Source organism: Ursus americanus, chromosome 16 (genome assembly GCF_024610735.1).
Source record: "Ursus americanus isolate L20-20 chromosome 16, mUrsAme1.1.p, whole genome shotgun sequence".
Lineage (NCBI taxonomy): Eukaryota > Metazoa > Chordata > Mammalia > Carnivora > Ursidae > Ursus > Ursus americanus.
This window is the reverse complement of record NC_142142.1, coordinates 57,670,255-57,688,870: the sequence shown is the minus strand read 5'-3', so window position 1 is coordinate 57,688,870 and position 18,616 is coordinate 57,670,255. Positions and strand designations below refer to the sequence as shown.

General features: G+C 40.9%; 1 long non-coding RNA gene and 1 pseudogene across 1 annotated transcript in view; both read left to right on the top strand.

The window, feature by feature from the left end:
• Window positions 1–18,616, top strand: part of LOC148108821 (uncharacterized) — a 304,103-nt gene that overhangs the window by 26,517 nt on the left and 258,970 nt on the right. The gene's annotated exons all lie outside the window — the stretch shown is intronic.
• Window positions 6,991–9,286, top strand: LOC148108822 (52 kDa repressor of the inhibitor of the protein kinase pseudogene; annotated as a pseudogene).

The following is an 18,616-nucleotide window of genomic DNA, read 5'->3' as shown; positions in this document are numbered from 1 at the left end:
TAGAGCATAAATAATATAAAATAACAGTGGAAAAATCAACGAAACTAAGAGTTGGTTTTTGAAAAGATAAAATTGACAAATGTTTGTCTAGAATAACAAAGAAAAAGGAAGATGGAAATTCAGGAATGAAAAGTGACATTACAACTGATGTCGCAGAAATAAAAATGATGAGACTACTTATGAACAACTATGTATCAACACACTGAATAGCCTCCAAGAAATGGATAACTTCCTGGAAACACACAACCTACAAAGAATAATGAAGAAACTAGAAAAGTTGAGCAGATCAATAATAAATAAGGAGTTGAAATCAATAATCAAAAACCACACAACAAAGAAAAGCCCAGGGCCAGACAGCTTCACTGATGAATTCTACCAAACATTTAAAAAAGAAGTAATTCCAATCCTTCTCAGACTTTTCCAAAAATTGAAGAAGAGCAAGCACTTCCAAACTCATTTTGTGAGGCCAGCATTGTCCTGATTACCACAACCAGACAAAGACACTTATTTAGAAACATGGCTTCGGATCCTGGAAGGAATTCTCTGAGGGTAAAGGTGATTCACACTGCTGTAGAAGTGTCTCTCTTCTAGGAAGAGAGACGTTCTTAAACTGAAAGAGTAAGGTGGCTACCCCTTTGAGACTAAATTATCTGGTATTACAAAGGCTGGATCTGGTAGGGTCCGCCCAGAGAAGGAGAGTGGAGGCATTTGGGATGAAGCAGGTGGTAAGAGGTGACTGAATCGGGGTGACTGGATGACCCCCCGATGACCCTACATGAGGTGAACTGTGGGGGTGGTGTGGAAAGAGCCATGAGTTGGGGGAGATTGATAGACAGCCATTCTTTGTCCCCTTTCTGTGACTTTTTATGCTTTATCTCTGCTTGAATCTTGTTCTCCACTGTCACCCTCACAGTTCCATCCACCGGGCAAGCTTGAGCTCATTCTTCCAGAATCATCTTGAGTATCATCTTTAAGAATCCTCTTCTGTGAGATTTCCCCTGGCTCCCAGAGGGAGATGCTTTCTTCCTCCTTGTGTCTGGTGGATCATGGTTAGCCTTGTCCTTGTAGTATATACCACCATATTGCCTCATTTCCCCGTAGTAGGTTAAAAGGCACGTTATAGATTTTCAATAAATAACCACAAATTATGTAAGTAATAAAATGAGTGATGGTGGGAGCCAAATATTTCTGTGAGGTAGGGAGGCCTGGAGAAGGGAGTGTTATAGAAGGTAGGCATGATTGCTACATGGGTAGTTGGGAGAGGTCTACAGACATTTACTGCCAATGAACCAGGAGGTCTAGAAGCGTAAAGTCAACAGATAGAATCTTATCTTGGGTAATTTAAAGTGATTGAAATGCTTCCAAAATCTAGTGGGATAAGCTTGCTTGTCCTGGGTGAAAGTACCTAAGGAAACTGAATCTCAAGATAATTCTACCTCCTGTATTTTAGATACCAATAAAACACAAAAGCCAGAATGGGAAAAGACTTTTTTTTTCCGGATAGAAAGCTGGTGATCTGTGCTTAGCTAGCTAGAATATCCTGTCATGTCATCTAGCCTTATTCTCCCTGAATATTTAGCACATCTTTGTATGTTCTATACAATTAGAATTGGCTTACATATGAGATATTATATATATATATATATATATATATATATATATATATATATATCTCATACACACACACACACACACACACACATGCTTATAGGTCCCATAACTATGGTTATGGATTATGTATATGGCTGATCTCCCCTAAGGTATCTAGGTCATTGCTTTTCATACAAGAGATGTGAAATCACAGAATGTTAGCATATAACCTAAAATTCTCATTTTGCAAAAGAGAAAGCTGAGCCCCGGAGATGTTATACAAACACATGCTATACGTTTAAACAATGAATCATCACATCATTCATTCAACAAATACTTCAGTGACTTAATGTCCAAAAACATAAAGATGTTGGATACGAAGATGAATGACACAATCCCTGACATCAAGAATGTCACAGTTTTCTTAGGAACAGACATATAAACAGCAGTACACTGCCAGTGGAGTGTATCCTTTGATTTAAGTCTTTGAAAAACAGTGTGATGAAATATAAGTTGTTTTTTATTAAATGACTTTGGTCCTTCAATTCCACTCCAAAGAAATGATTTAGTGGGAATAAAGTTGGATATAAGCAAAGATTTATAGAGTGGTTTTCTACCTTTTTAAACAATAGTGTTGCTTATGAGGGTGTTGCTAGATTTCAGAGTAAACTATGGTTTATGATACGTGGAATTCTTTGCATTTATTAAAATGTATGCAGAGGGACACCTGGGTGACAGTTGGTTAAGTATCTGCCTTCAGCTCAAGTCATGATTTCAGGGTCCTGGGATCGAGCCTCTTGTCCTGCTCCCTGCTCAGCGGGGAGCCTGCTTCCCCCCTCCCTCTGTTTTCTCTCCCACTTCCCCTGCTCATGCTCTCCCAAATAAGTAAATAAAATATTTAAAAAAATAAAATGTATGCCGAGGAAGAATATTAACATAGAAAGATGATTGTGACGTATTTATTTTTTGAGAGGCAAAAAGTAGATACCATTGCAGTTTATATTTCATGAACCTTTTTTTAAATGTATATCTTTATTTATGCCTAGAAAAAAACTCTCAGAGTATTAATAGTCATCTCCAAATGGTAAACGACAGATACTGTTCTTTTTCTTGTTTCTCTTGGCTGTATTTTTTTTAAAGTTTTACAATGAATACACATTTGCTTTAAAAGAAAAAAGAAAAAAAAAGACTTCTAAGGAAAATAAGTTATCTGGAAATCAAGGCAGCACTTTCTTTCCTGAATATCTGGATCCATCCATATGGAGCCAGAGTGTGGAAAGGTCTGACCGGTACTGACCCACTCATCAGTGGCCCACTGGACGTGAGCAGTTGTTTTTCACTGAATTGTCCAATTAAGCATTAACTGCAAATCCTTTTTTTTTTTAAATTTCATGAGGAAACCCTAAAACAAATGTTTTCTCTGAATCTTTGTGAAGAAGAAACAAGCAACAAGTAAATACATCAGAATCGAAGATGCTTTAAAAAAATATCCAGAGCACATGAGAGCACAGCTCTGCTCACTGTCTTCTGCCAGCAGAGTTGTTGCCACCTCTCTGTGAGCTCTGTGTTCCTGCCAGCCTCCAAGGGGGCTCCCAAGTCACCACATTATCTCTTCAAGTTCCGAACTGGTCTCGTGTCTTGATGGGTTCTATTCTTCGAAAACTGGTAATTCAGGCAAATGCGCTCTCTCTTTATTAGGCAGAACAGCAAGTTAGCCAGAACATCCCACTTTCTGATCGTCCAGGGTAGACAGGTATTTACTGATTAGATCTCACTAATCTCGGTTCTCAACAAAGTGCGTTCAATCTATTAGAAAGGCATCAGCCTGACATAAAAAGGACAAACTGAGACAAATTCAATGGGAATGCTGCACCAAGGTCAGAGCGAAAATAATATTTACCTCGCAAAGACCTCCAGGCACTCAGACAGATTAAATTAGAACAGGAATGAGTACATGCTCTCCTCTATTTATTTAGTTGGCAGGAGGTGCTTTATTTTATATAGATCACATAACCATCATTGAAAATGTATTCTATTTTTAAAGTGTCACACCCTGTCAGAGAGAAAATCTGGCTTCTTAAAGGACACAGTGTAGTCTAGAGGGGGCACAGAAGGAAGAAAGAGGCAGAGAGTGAACATTTATTGAACATCTCTGGTTATCTCCTATAACTCTCACCCTGGAATCCTCACTGATCCTAATTCTAAGTCCTTTCAGGGTGTTATTATAATTCGCATTTCACAGATGAACAAATTGAGGTTGAGTTTCAGAGAGTTTAAGAAATAAATCCATGGTTGCACAGTTAGTTAAGTGGCAGGGACAGATTTCAGACTCAGATTTACCAGATCCCAAAGTCAGTGCCTTTTATAAAGCATCCTGCTGTTTCTGCAGGTCAAACAGAATGAATGCCATCGTGTCATGGTAAATCAAAAAGGAGGCAGAGAAATCAAGTGACAAGGGAAAGTAGACTTGGCATTTAGACATTGAAAGCCTTCTACGAAGTGTGACATACTTTCCCACACTGATATCAGTGGAGACTGAGAGGTGGGGAGGAAGGGAGGAAGAGAATCTGATCAGGTATTTGCACCTTTGCAGACAGACACTCAGTAGGACTGACCTCCAGCAAAGTCATGGTGGAGGTGGTCATTAGCTCTGGTGTTGAGTGGGCCTGCAGTTTCAAGGTGGACACAGCGTGCAGGCCTGCAGTGGGAATCCAGTGCCCAGGAGATTCGGCCTAGACCAGGCATACTCCATACTCTCACCGTGCTGCCTGCCCATTCCTAACCTCCCCCCAACACCTGCCTTAGTTCTACAAGCTTCTGATTTGAAGTCAGCCTCAGCTCTGGCTTTAAGGGCTTATAAGTGGCGATTCTACCATTAGAGATTTGTTTCATTTGTGGGGAGTGGTAGTGGGATGGGCTTGTCTTTCTGATGTAGAGAATTAGGACTGAGCTCAAGGTAACCCATTCTTCACTGACCTCCTTCTCTCAAAAGCTGTTCCCCTTGAAGCCTATTTGGATTCTGACCCCCTGCAGACCTTTTTCCAGGCACTCAGAACCATGCTGGATGTAACTAACAGGATTCTGCACCAAGAGAACCGCTAGGTCACGGTCTTCCAGGCTGGAAGATTTCAGTAAACCTTAGCTCTCCCATATCCCCTCTCCTTAGGCCCTGCAAGGTTACCGGTTACATTTGAAAATCTAAAATTGTGGAATTGTAACTTTGACTTTAGAAGTTACTAGAGTTTAATCTCAGATGTCTTCCAGTTCGACTACTTCCCCATTCACCAATAGTTATTTGAAAGTTTGGTCTTATGTTCAATGGGAATTGTTCTTGTAGCTACAGCTCACTGGTGCCAATTCTGCTCTCCACGATTACAGTGGAGTCCCTAGAGCAGCAGTGTTAAAAATGCCTAAAAGAACTGAGTACCTTAATGAGATTGCTGAGAGAGGCTTCTTGTAAGGGGATGTGTGTAGGAAAGTAAGCTCTAGGCAGGCCACTTCCAGGAATTACTTCCAAATGCTCATGGATCCGATTCCCTCTGTTAGGTAGTGTTTGGGGTTTTTCTTCATGTGAAACCAGCCAGGAGTAGGCAGGCCTCAGGTTTCAGGCTGTAAATCTTCTGAGGACAGCTGCTTTTGTCAAATCTTTAGAGAGGCAGTGCTGTGTAAGAAAAAAATCTCAGGCTCCAGTGTGGTCCCACTTGACATCCCAGTTAGAGTTGAAGTGCTGGCTGGAAGAAAGAGGTGGAAGTAAATTCTTTGTGAGTTTTTGACAGTTGGCTTGCAAATAGACACATGTCAATTGTGTAAGGCCTGGTAGAGCATCTAACACATTTTATCGGTATAGAAACAAACAATAGGAACTTGGTGCATTGTATGAAGCTGACTATAGCTCACCCACTCACTGCTCATTGAAAACAAAGCAGCCATAAACTCAGCAAAGAGCAAGTTAACTGTGTGGGTCCTAGAAAATGCCCAGGCCATACCAGCTCTGCCCTTTCTATGACCTGAACCTTCTGGCTTTAGGGCTCAAGGGACCCCAGAGAAGGTAGCCGCTGCGGGGGCCACGGTGTCCGGCCCATGCAGGATGTAGCCACGAGTCCAGTGGCTTTCTACTTAGTATCTTCCAGAGAGGCACCTTGGATTAATGGAATGAGCAGGCTTTGTAGACAGGCAGACTTGGGTTAGAATTCTGGTTTCAGCACTTAGTCGTTGTGTGCCCTTGGACAAATTATTTAGCCTCTCATTTTCTTCCTCTATAAAATGGAGATAATTCTGTATCCCATAGCGGTGTGCCAAGGATTAAGTAGGATAATGTTTGCAAATGCTGTGTATTATAGTAGTTGTTCACGGAATATTTGTTCCGTATCCCTTTTCTGCTGCTAGCTTCCTTGCCTGCCACTCTTCCTCTAGTCAGCAGTTTGGGGTAAGGATGTGTTAGGAAGCACTTTCAGATATAACCCCGCACACACCTTGCCTTTGGGAGCTCTGCCTCTGACTACTGCTACTGCTTCCTCCTTTGACCATTTCGATCCTCATCATCACCTCCACAGAAAGATGAACCAGAGGACATGGTAAAAGCAAAACTCAAATCCATCTGCTCAGTTCTTTCTGAAAAGGGCACAACTTTTGGAAGGAGGCTAATAGCTGTTAATGGGAGTGAGTATGTATGAGGCTTTTCTTTATGATGCATCTATTCTAGAAACTAGAGAGAGAAATCAGACATGATTCCTGCCTTCTAGGGCCTTGCTGTCCAATGACAGAGCTGTATTTGTAGGTAAAAAACTTCAGGACTGTGATAAATGTTATAAGAGAGGTATGCCCAGTTCTTTGGTTCAGTAAACTCCACAGACCACTTCTCTCTATCTCACATGTACAGTGCAGCTAAAGAGGGTTCCTGCCTTGTTACTGTTGAACTAGCAACTGATTATGGGTCTGGGGAGGACATTAGCCTTCTTAAGTTCTCCTTGGGTTCTGCTTCTAGTGAATTAATTCCTAGATGGTGGTGGAGAACTAAGAGGCAACTGGCTATTGTTAGCAAAGAATGACGGATGTGGAGATAATTTTGAATTGTGTTAATGTTCTGAGAAACAAATGAGCTCCGTTGACAGAATACTTGATTTAAATAATGGATTACAATGTATTACGTTTCAGTGTCCTTGCTGGAAACCTCAATCCAAGAGCAAGAGGTGGTTGTGAGATCTGATACTATGATAATCCCAAGAGTTTGCTTTTTTCCTCTCATTAAAGAAGGAAAAAAGTCAGTTTCTTTGGATTGTCTAATCAAATTCCTAAAAATAAAACCATTACATTTGAGGCACCTGCCAAGCTGAGGACAGGCGGGTGGGCTGCTTGGAGGACATGGGGAGGAGAGGGCTGGGCCTGTCAAGGGCAGTGAAGATGCTCAACTTCTGTGCCACCCCCAACTGTGTGTGGAAGAGCATTCAGACCTGCCCTCCTCAGGTTTCCGCAGAACCTTGCCAGATGCCAGAAGTAGGTGGATAATTGTAACGAGAACAAACTTAGAAGATAAAATGACTGATTAAGTAAATAAACATTATAGATGATGGACCAAACACTTTGAGACCAATATGATCTGTAGACCTAGTCCTTATAGGACAGTTCTTCAAGATTTATTTATTAGTTTTAGAGAGAGGACGGAAGAGGGGCAGAGGGAGAGAGGGAGAGAGAGGGAGAATCTCAAGCAGACTCCCTGCTGAGGAGAGAGCTAGACATGAGGCTCAGTTTCACAACCCTGAGATTCACATGACCTGAGCTGAAATCAGGAGTCAGGTCACTTAGCTGACTGAGCCACTCAGGCCCCTCTAGGACAGTTCTTTAAGATAAAGCAATACTAGAGGTACTGGATCTTACCAGACATCTGAACAACCCACAGAGTAGATACAGAAAACAAAAGAATTGGTTGAAGATGAAATCAGGACACTGAAACAAACAAAAATTATGAAACTTCTAAATAGAAACAGAAACAAAGAAATAACAGCAATGCTTAGAACCCCAGTGCAGAAGAAAGGGGCCAAGAATAGGATGAAGACATTACCTTTAACCCTTGAAGAGAAGGAGAACAAAGAATAGTCAAAATCTTTTTTTGAAATTTGATTCTTATGAGAAACCAAAACTTACTTACCTCTGGGTGGACACGAGGCTGATGAAATTCCAGAAGTTTTCTACTCCTGATAACTTTCAAGCCCTGCTGAGGTACCGGATGGATTCAGATGAAGAGGTGCTGAGGAAGCTCTTTGAGACCCCAGCAGGGAAGAGCAGACACAGGTGCTAGACATCTGCGAGAGCTGCGTTCAGGAAGAAACCTCAGGGACGTGAGAGACCCTACCTATGATCACTGACCATGGAGTTGATATCGCAAAGGAAGAGCACCTGCCTGTGTTGGTGAGGTTTGCTGACAAATCCATCACCTGAGGAAGGGATCTGTGGGCTTCCTACCTTATGAAGCTGATGCAGAAGTTTCAACTTTGCCATTTCACACTATGGTAACTTCTCAGTTACATCCATAAACATGGATGTAGTCATAGCCAGGCTTACATTGTGTCCAGTGGATTTTCTACCGAAATTGAAGTTGTTGTTGCCTGTAGACTTTTAGAGAAATACTCCCAAGCTATCTACACACTCTGCTCTTCCTGTGCCTTACATATATGGTTGGCAAAAGCAATGTCTGTTAGGGGAATATCTGTTGCGTTGCCTTAGAAACAATTGACAAAATTCGTTGTTGTTGTTGTTGTTGTTTTTTTTTTCCAGTCAATCATCACACCTGCCTCTAGAGCATGGCAATGTAATTTCTGTCCCCTTTCAGAACAGTGAAGAGAGGGGCAAAAAACAGAAGGAAATTGGCCAGTCTCAGTGGTCAGGCAGGAAGGATGCTTTTGAAATTTTAGTGGGCCTCCTACAAGCACTCATTTTATGTTTATATAGTATAGTGACACAAATATGAGAGGGAATAGCTATGGCTGTCCAGGCATTTGAGCTCTGTAGTGCAGTAACAGATTTGGATTTCATTGTTACCATTGTTGTTCTTGAGCATATTCTATCTTTTTACAGAACCTTTGGGGAAAATCTCCAAAGGCAAACCTCTGATGTTTTCTTTGCAGCCAGTCATTTGACTGTGATGCTTTGTTCACTAAGTGAACTGGTGGAACATATTGAAGTTTATCATAAATTTTGGTTTGTGGAAGCCACAAATTTGGCACCCAAGCTTGGTGTTCAAAAGGAACTCCCTGAGAACGTCTGTAGAGCCCAGGAGGCAACCTGGAATCTCAGCTAATGTCTGAGCGTTCCTAAGGAAACTCTAAGTGTTCCAACAGTGGAGCACACCGTTCAGGAACTTAAAGATAGTCTCCGTATAGCACCTGAAATTTCTTAAATCTTATCCCTGGTGACCTCAGTCATGGGACAGATCACATTTAAGACCCTGGAGGAGCATTGTGCTAATGCGTACAGAAGTGACTTACCCAATCCTGGCATGCTCTCAGCCCAGTTGCACTGTTAAAGAATCAAGTAAGAACACAGAGGGGAAAATATGGAGTTTCCCTCCACCATTTTGAAGCCCTCCATTGGCCAGACATCAGGTTTTTTTCCTCATGTTCATACATTGCTGAAGGTCCTATGTATTTCTGTGATGAGGGTTGAGAATAAACACTATGAAAATAAGTCTTTGAAGAAATGAATTTTGAGGAGGGGTGGGAGGAAGGAATACATTTTATAAAATGTTATAACAGGGTTCACTACTAACCTCTGAGTAGTAGGAGTTTTAAGTATGTTGTTAAATGTCTGTAATGGACAGTTTAAGGGAATTACCAGACGGTGAGGGAAACACATGAGCTCATCAAATGAGAATCTCAGAGTAGGTTTTTGTTTTTATCAAATGAACTTAAACACGTTATAGTTAAAGTTTGAATGAACAGACTGCTTTTGTTGTTGGTCCACATCTGGTTGCTGCTGTTTACATTCTTTGGTTGAGGTTATATCTTCATAAGCCTTTCAGCAGGTGTAAGTTGAACACTTCTGTTGCATGGTCAAGACAGGATCAGAGGCCCTGGGTGCTGACAACTGTTTTCTTCTTTCTTTTTCCACATCTGTATCTATTGCCTCATCTTAGTTTATAAGTAAAACCTGAAAAACCTACAAAAATGTTCTATGGTTTGTCCAGGAATAATACAGAAAATGTTGCTATTATTTTTGGTGAAGAAAATAAGTTTTGTATAGTTTATTTCCTAAGTATACTGTGAGTTTTGTTTTGTTTTTTTTTGAAGTATTACCCTTAAAAGGTTTTTTAAAAGTTTTTATTTAAATTTGAGTTAGTTAACTTATAGTGTAATATTAATTTCAGATGTACAGTATAGTGATTCAACGCTTCCATACAATGCCCAGTGCTCATCATGACATGTGTACTCCTTAATCCCCATCACCTATTTAACCATCCCCCACCCACCTCCCGTCTGGTGACCATCAGTTTGTTCTCTATAGTTAAGAGTCTGTTTCTTGGTTTGGATCTCTCATTCTCTCTCTCCACTTTGCTCATTTGTTTTGTTAAGCAAATTTAGTAAAGTTGCAGGATATAAAAGCAATGTGCAGAAATCTGTTCCATTTCTATACACCAATAATGAAGAAGCAGAAACAGAAATTAAGGAATCAGTCCCATTTATAATTGCACCAAAAACAACAAGATACTTAGGAATAAACCTAACTAAAAAGGTGAGAGCCTGTACTCTGAAAACTATAAAACATGGATGAAAGAAAATGAAGATGACACAAAGAAATGGAAAGATGTTCCATGCTCATGGATTGGAAGAACAAATATTGTTAAAATGTCTATAGTACCCAAAGCAATTGACACATTCAGTGCAATCCCTATGAAAATACCAACAGCATTGTTCACAGAGCTAGACAAACAATCCTGAAATTTGTATGGAACCACAAAAGACCTCAAATAGCCAAAGCAATTTTGAAAAATAAAAGCTGGAGGCATCACAATTCTAGACTTCAAGTTACATTAAAAAGATGTTGTGATCAAAACAGTATGATACTGGCACAAAAATAGACACATAGATCAGTGGAGCAGAATAGAAAGCCCAGAAAGGAACCCACAACTATATGGACAGTTAATCTTTGACAAAGCAGAAAAGAATATCCAATGGGAAAAATACAGTTTCTTCAGCAAATGGTGTTGGGAAAACTGGACAGCAACACGCAGAAGAATGAAACTGGGCCATTTTCTTACACCATACCCAAAAATAAACTCAAAATGGATTGAAGACCTAAGTGTGAGACCTGAAACCATAAAATTCCTAGAGAGCACAGGCAGTAACGTCTTTGACATTAGCCACAGCAACTTCTTTCTAGATATGTCTCCTGAGGCAAGGGAAACCAAAGCAGAAATAAACTATTGGGATTTCATCAAAAGAAAAAGCTTCTGTACAGCAAAGGAAAGGATCAACAAAACTAAAAGGCAGCCAACAGAATGGGAGAAGATATTTACAAATGACATATCCAATAAAGGGTTAGTATCCAAAATGTGTAAAGAACTTATAAAAACTCGATACCCAAAAACCAATTAATTCAATTAAAAATGGGCAGAAGACATGAATAGACATTTTGCAAAGAAATCTTCCAGATGGCCAACAATACATGAAAAGATGCTTAACATCACTCATGATTGGGAAAATGCAAATCAAAACTACAATGAGATACCGCCTCACACCTGTCAGATAGCTAAAATCAACAACACAAGAAATAATAGGTATTGGTGAGGATGTGGAGAAAGGGAAACCCTCTTGCACTGTTGGCGGAACTGCAAACTGGTGCAGCCACTGTGGAAAACAATATGGAGGTTCCTCATAAAGTTAAAAATAGAACTACTCTATGATCCAGTAATTACCCTACTAGGTATTTACCCAAAGAATACAAACATACTAAATCAAAGAGATACGTGCACCCTGATATTTATAGCAGCATTATCTACAATAGCCAAATTGTGGAAACAGCCCAAGCGCCCATTGACTGATGAATGGATAAAGAACGTGTGGTATATATATATACAATGGAATGTTATTCAGCCATAAAAAATGAAATCTTGCCATTTGCAATGATGTAGATGGAGCTAGAGAATATAATGCTAAGAGAAATAAGTCAGTCTGAGAAGGACAAATACCATATGATCTCACTCATATGTGGAATTTAAGAGACACTTGAAAGATTTTTGTTAATCAACAAAAAATATGCAAAAATGTATTCTATATTACAAAAATAATATAAGACTGTCTGTTGGAGTATCTGTCCTTTTTTGATTTTTGGTTTCTTGATGTTAATAATGATCATAAACTCATTTGAAAGAAAATACACCTGTGTTTCCAATAATCAAATGGCATTAGAGACAAAAAATAATCCACATTTCCCTTTCTCACTAGCCCATTAGACCTGAGTGTGCAGTGGCCATCTCTCTTCTTCCACATGGCATTTCTCTGTCCATTCAGTATTGGAGTCAGGCCAAGATTGCTTTTATGTCACCAGCCCTCCATACCTCCCTAATTTTAAATAATCCACGAGCTCTGTGTAGAACCCTATGTACTCTGGATGTTCCCATCATCATCTTGTACTTTCTATGCAATAAAATCATTAGGAACAGAGAGGGAAGTTTAAAGAAAGGAAGAGGGGGACAAGACTAACAGCCCACTGTACATGGGAGAATATAGGAATTTCCACTTGCAGAATGCCTTCTGTGGAAATTTCTATATATGTTTTGAAATCATAAAGTAGAAGTTTGTTATCCCCATGTTACAGAAGTAGAAACTGAGACTCACAGAAATTAAATGATTCATCACAATTTTCAGAATTAGTGGTGGCTGAACTAGGGTCCATACCTGATTATCTGCCTTCAAATCTGCTTCACTGACCTTGATCTAAATCAGCAAAGGGCAGGGTGGGAAGGGAGGGTTTGTGGGCCTGAACCCAGTTCAAGACCACGATGGTTTTTTTTTTTTTTTTTTTTTAAGATTTTATTTATTTATTTGACAGAGATAGAGACAGCCAGCAAGAGAGGGAACACAAGCAGGGGGAGTAGGAGAGGAAGAAGCAGGCTCCCAGCAGAGGAGCCTGATATGGGGCTCGATCCCAGAACGCCGGGATCATGCCCTGAGCCGAAGGCAGCCGCTTAACGACTGAGCCACCCAGGAGCCCCCACGATGTTTTGTTTTGCTTGGTCGGCACTCGGATATACTCTCAACCACTTTCATTCTCTTATATATTATACATGTATTTTCTCTTCCTGGTCCCTGGTAGCATTTAGAGTTTGTGATTTCTGTCCCTGAGGTAATGGATGATTGTGGGCTCTGGAGCCAGCCAGTCAGTCAAGCATTTCAATTTGGGTCGATCCAGTTACTAACAGAGTGTGTGCTTTGGGCAAGACTAAAACCCAACTCCTCCATGCAGATGGGGTTAGCCAAACCTAGGTCAAACAGCTGTTGTAGAGATTAAAAGGAAGCCCGTGTAAACTGCTTGGTATTTGGTAAATATTTGTGCCCTCTACAATCCCCTCCCACCCTTATCACCATCCATTGTAAAATCACTTTGAAAAATTTCTCCATGCTCTCTTCCCTTCAAAGACTATGTCTAGAGATGTTTGGTTGAGGCTACAGTTTCAATTGCTGCTGTAAGAAGGTATCAGACCAGCATTCTTCCTGCTCCCATTTCTACTGAGGTGCGGAATTCCTACAGAGAATGTGACACCAGTCTTCATTTTTATGTGTGATAATTTATAACAGAAGTACGCAATAACCCCCTTCGTGATCCTTGGTCCCTTAACCATATCAAAGATATAAAAAAGAGTTATATTAGGGGAGAAGTGGGAAGATCGCTGAAATATTTCCTGGGAGTTGTGTGTTGCTATGCTGAATGTCTACCCCTTCCCTCCTCTGCTTTGGCCAAATGAGGATTGACTTCTATATGGAGTTCTGTGGACAGGTAGATGTATGTGTTGCTGCCTTTGTTGGGGAGGGGACCTCTGTGTATGTGGGTCACATTCTTAGACAAGAAATCTAAAGGACAAAAGTCTGACAGATGTATTGGTGGCAGATCCAGGGGAGGATTGTTCAAATTGCCTGAATCTGCAGTCCTTGATGTCAAAGTCTGGGCAAAGGTACCTTAGTGGCTCCTGCTGAGTGAATGTGGGCCACACGGGGGAGCTTGTAGCAGATGTCCTTGGCACATCACACATATTCCTTAGACCCTACCCTTTCATTGTGCTCCCGCTGACTTCTAATTACTAATGACTCTGTCCTTAAGGATTTTCCTAGAACAAAAGCATACCACTCTGCCTGGGGGTGAAGTAGGCTAGATGTGTCAGAGAGTTAACTCCTCTGGAGCAGTCAGTCCTAAGATTGTCTTAAAACATGAAGCTGGGGTGTATTTGTATACTTATAAATACCACGATTCCCTTGTTGCCAAGCTGGGATGATTCCGCGGCATGCATCTGGCAGTATTTCCCAAATTTCCTTGTGGGATGAAACTCGAGTGGTTGTTGTGTTGTACTCCTTTCCTGGATGTCTTCTCTTCCCTCATTACCTTACGGGTGTTCTCGGCAGCTCCCAAATAGATTACTGGCATTCACAGCCTTCCTCCGTGTCTACTTCTGGAGGAACCCAGACTGAGACAGGTGACACTCAGAGAGGTCCCAGGAAGAATACCATTATGATAGGATTCTGAAACTTGCCAACCAGATCACAAAAATTGCTCTATGATTGGTGGTGATAAGAGAGGTGATGATGAGCCCCGGCATGCCGAGCATCACAATTATGACTATGTCATCTGTGGTGAACTGGAATGGGAAACAGACCGACAGAATATCTCCAGTAATTATTTATTTATTTATTTATTTATTTATTTATTTTAAAGATTTTATTTATTTATTTAACAGAGATAGCAAGCGAGAGAGGGAACACAAGCAGGGGGAGTGGGAGAGGAAGAAGCAGGCTCATAGCAGAGAAGCCTGATGTGGGGCTGGATCCCATAACGCCGGGATCACGCCGTGAGCCGAAGGCAGGTGCTTAACCGCTGTGCCACCCAGGCGCCCCTCCAGCATTTTTTTAGATATGGTGGCAGTGGTAATGATGACTGTGGAATTAGTGTTAATTGTCATGGTGGCACTGAAGGGAAAATACCACCTCAGGTCAGCTAACCATCAAATTATTCTCCAGAAGACCTTTAATTCAGTATTTAAAGAACCCATATTTTCTGTAGCCATAAAGCAGACCCACCTGAGTGTGAAACAAGCAGAATTGCAGAGACTTGACTCTTAGCCCTGGCAAGTCTCCTGTTCTGAAATCCAGGGCCTTGGTGTGGGAGGGGCGTGGGCCTGAGACCCGGGATGGGGAGACTGGGGACTAATGTACTCGAAAACTTTGAATTAACAGATTCTCCTGAATTCCTGGGTCTCTGAAAATGGTTCCCTTCCCCTTGTTAGAGGAGAGTAGATTCTCCTTGCCTAGAAATCATGCAGAGGCAGACGCCTCATAAGATGATACTTACCTTCTTCAAGGTTTTCCTTCACTCGCTTCAGAGATTCTAGGACAGTAACTAGGGTCAAAACTCAGCTTGAACTCCTGAGAAAATATTTTCCCTGCTCCAGGAAAAAAAAGGGGGGGGAGGGAGGGATCATTAACAACAGAGCTGCGAGACTTGGCTAATATGTCCTGGTAGAATCGGGAACATTATACCTATACTTTGAGGGTGCTGCCCCAACAGTGAGGAGTTGAAGGCTGCATAGACAAATTTTTTTAAATGAGCGCATTCTCCCATGACATCAGCCTTAATGTCCCAGGCAGGACTACTCTTGTGGACTCTAATATGCTGATGGGATAATTCCTCCAAGTTTGAGAAATGACACCTTGCAGCAAATGAGATGCCATCAGGGTATAAACACCCAGCTCTCTTGCTCCTTATGTGGGGAAATTCTTAGGTGGGTGTTGAACACTCTTTCCCACAGTTTTCCCTTAAGATTAAGCAGCTAGAAGCTGAAAGAAATATCAGATTCCTAGGGATGAATAAATAGTCACCAGCGACAGCTGAGTGAAGGGGGGAGTGTGAACAGGTCAAGGAGTAAGTTCTCTACCCTGAGTCAACTTGAACATCTCTTAGCCCCAGAAATGTGCAGTTATCTTGGGACAGAACAGTCCAGGAAAGATTTTCTATCCCTTTACTATTTTGTTCCCTCTGCTTTGACACCAGAGAGATAAACTATCTAGCCATCTAGGGATGGGTGGTGAGGAAAAAAGAAGAGATCTACAAGTCGGAGAAATACAGAAGAAGCCAAATATTACTTCTTTTCATGCCTCTAGGCTTTCAGTCTAAAATAAGCTACAGTTGTGAGGAAAGAGAAAATATGTGATTAACTGTTTTTAGAATTTTTATGAGTGTCTGAGAGTAGATATTCTAATTATTGAATTGACCTTGTTTTCTGATTTAAAAGGATATAAGAATGTCTTTTAACTAAAAGTGATCCAAAAAACTGGTACCTAGCAAATTTCTACTCGGCAGCAGAGAAACTATTTCTGGGGAGTCTCTAAAGATACAGTGAAACAAACCAAAACATAAAGTTTCATTTGATTCCATCCGATGTGTCTGTTCAGTATGTCCCTTCTACTACATTGTTGCCTTTGTCTTCCTCAGAAACACTCCAGCTTTTCTCCCCATATGTTCTGTTACAAAAATAAAAAGCATAGTTGATAGCAACTGACCTAGAGAAAAGGTAACATAGAGTGCAGGAAGAAATCTTAGTTGTCTCATGTGTGTATTTCCTAGCCCATCATACTTGGTGGTTGATAGCTCCCAGGCTATTTTAAAGCCATATTGTAACATTGTTTCATTTGTTTTCTTTTGCAAGCATAAAATGAGGTATACACAGTGGAGGGGGAAAAAGTATAAGAGACAAAAGGTTGAAAAGCATGAGGCCATTTGGCTTTCTTTCTTGATTCTCAAAATAAATACAGTAATGTTTGCTTTATAAGGAAGAGAGAAACAGGAGGAATTGAGATGGCCTTCCACCATGTGCAGTAAGTCACTTGCTGTTCCCTCAGAATCTTCAAGAGCACTGAGTGTGCCCAGCAACAGATCTGTGACCTAAGCCAAGTGTTTCTCTCTTGCTATGTTTTATTTGTGTTGTAGAAAACAAAATCCAAAGCTGTAATCAAATCTAACAGATCACTTCCACTTTTTTTGCTTGAATCTTTGTTTAAGGTGGAAGGCAACAATTTTTGTTGGAACTATTTTTTCTCCTCCAAATGCTCTTGATTGATCCCTGGGACCTGATGTTTATTGAATTTGTTATAGATTGACTTATTAGAGAATTCCTGAGGGTCTCATTCCATCTTGATCAAATTCAACAACTCAGAGAAAATAGTAATTGAAATTGTCATAAAATATGGGTAGGGCTCAGGATACCCATCTCTTCCTTTGGACCAATGTTTCCTAACTGTACAGAGACAAGTTGTATGTCTAGGGTCGTGGTTTTCAACCAGGGGTGATTTTGTACCCCCATCTCTGTGACAGTTGGCAATGTCTAGAGCTATTTTTTTTTTAAAGATTTTATTTATTTATTCGACAGAGATAGAGACAGCCAGCGAGAGAGGGAACACAAGCAGGGGGAGTGGGAGAGGAAGAAGCAGGCTCATAGCAGAGGAGCCTGATGTGGGGCTCAATCCCATAATGCCGGGATCACGCCCTGAGCCGAAGGCAGACGCTTAACCGCTGTGCCACCCAGGCGCCCCTAGAGCTATTTTTGATGGTACCCCAGGGAGGGGTACTACTGGCATCTAGTGAGTAGAGGCTGGAGATGCTACTAAGCAAATGTATTAGTTTCCTATCGCTGTGTAACATAGCAGCTTACAACAACACTGCTTTATTAACCCACAATTTTGTAGGTCAGAAGTCTGGGGAGGTTGGGAAAGGTGCTTGACCAAGTTATCTACTTAGAGTATCATGGGGCTGAAATCAAGTTGTTGGTTAAGCTGGGTTCTTAAATGGAAACTCTGGGGGAGAATCCACTTTTTAATCTCATTGACATTGGTGGCGGAATTCATTCAGTTCCTTGTGGTTTTAAGACTGAGGTCCCCATTTCCTTGATGGTTGTCAGACATTCTTAGCTCCTATAGGGCACCCACCTATGTTTGCTCATGTCCCCCTCCATCTTCTAAGTCAACAACAGCATGTTGAACTCTTCCAACTCCCCCACCCTGACTTTGTGCTTGGAATCTCTGACTTCCTCTTCTGCCACCAGCCAGAGAAAATTCTTCTTTTAAAGGGCTCATCTGATTGGATCAGGCTTATCTGAATAATCTCCATAATTGAAGGTCACCTATTTGGAACTTTAGTTACACCTACAAAAATTTCTTCACAGCAACCCCCATTAGCTTTTGATTGAATAATTGGAAGAGGGGGGACCATCCTGAGAATTCTGTTTACCACCACAGTCTATAATGCACAAGACAGTCTCTCACAAGAAAGAACTATCTGACCCAACATGCCAGTACTGCTGAGATTGAGAAACCCTGGTCTAGGTATACCTTTTTGTGTACAGTGGAAATATTTTCAGCTTCTCTTTCTAACTAAAAGCACCTAAAAGAAGCACTGACTTTCTGATCATGACCCCAAACACATTTTCTAGGAATTGTTGGTCACAAAGATCTTATGAATAATTTGACATCTGCTGGTCCACCTATGTTTACCCATCGACTGCTCTGGCTTCTCATCCATCAGTGTGCAGAGTTTACATTCTTCTGTTCTTTGATGCAAGTGATATTTTATTTAAATATATTAGGAATGGAGAAGAATGTTAGCATTTTTTTTTTTTTTTACCTTTGGCCAGATAATCAGAATATAGTCATGTGTGTAATTAGAATGCAAGTTCCTCATTACAGAGACTTTTCCTTGGTCACTGATACCCTGAGCACCTAGTGCAATTGGTGACACGTGATAGGGACACATTATTTGTTGAGTGAATGACTTT